Here is a 1,253-nt window from a genome sequence, read left to right on the forward strand (position 1 = left end):
ATGTCTAAGTATTAATACTGATTTTAACATACATTTTATTTAAAAAATAAACCTGAGCTGATAAATATCTAATATACAATATACTTACATCAGTATGATTGACAATATTTTTCGTCTGCGTTTCTATTACTTCGTTGGATTCAACAACTGGCGCCGCCTGTTAAACATAATGTCTAAGTATTAATACTGATTTAAACATACATTTTATTTAAAAAATAAACCTGAGCTGATAAATATCTAATATACAATATACTTACATCAGTATGATTGACAATGAAAAATTATTAATAGATTTATAAAAAAAAATAAAAAAAAATGGAAAATGAAAATGTTCGTAAAGAGCTCAAAATAAATCAAAATATTTTCAAAATTTTACCGTGTATAGAAAATGCAAATATAAACAACCTGTGAAAATTTCATATATCTACGGTCATTTGTTTTAGAGTTACACCAAAAACCAAAATCGATTTTGTTAAAAATCGATTTTGCGTAAAAATTCCCGTTTTTCCTTAATTTTTCTTTTGTTTTTCACGTCGCTTTTGAAAACTACTGGGAAATTGTTACTTTTGACCCCCCCAAAGTACCAACTAGATTCACTTTCCAATCATTAAAGTTACTGTTGAAGAAAATTGAAGCAGTTTTACTGTCCTGTAATAACTTAAAAATAAGAAGAAATATAAATACGACTCCTGTCGATAAATATATTTAATTCAGATGTTAAGATATTAAAATTAAGCTATTACCTTCCTCCATATGTTCGGAGGGCTCTCGAGATCGTGTATTCGAGAATTAGATCAAATACACCGTACAATATAATTTATGTAAAAAGCACATATAAATTGATACTGCAATCAATGTAAAATATTATATTAAATGCCTTACCTGATTCGCAGTTTTTCGTGAATTATGTTGAAAGAGTTTTTAGATTTTAGGTGACACAAGGTAATACTTCAAATATACAAATCGAAATAAAAACGCACTGATTTTGACTTAACATAAGAAGTCCAGTTGTCGCTCGTGGAAATCGATGTTGATATTTTGAGAGGTTGTTACTCGGTGGCTGGTGCTCATGCACTCGGTGGCTGGTGCTCATGCACTGGTTTAAGGGACGATACGAATATGTCTACCAGAGAGTGGTAGGCGGTTTTTATCAAAGGTTTTTTTGTACTTCCCGGACCTAGATTTCTCTTCGGCGGCAAGGACCTTTTTTTATCATTATTTTTCTCTGGTGACATATATAAGAATTCTGCACG

This window comes from Acyrthosiphon pisum, chromosome X (assembly GCF_005508785.2).
Source record: "Acyrthosiphon pisum isolate AL4f chromosome X, pea_aphid_22Mar2018_4r6ur, whole genome shotgun sequence".
Classification (NCBI taxonomy): Eukaryota; Metazoa; Arthropoda; class Insecta; order Hemiptera; family Aphididae; genus Acyrthosiphon; species Acyrthosiphon pisum.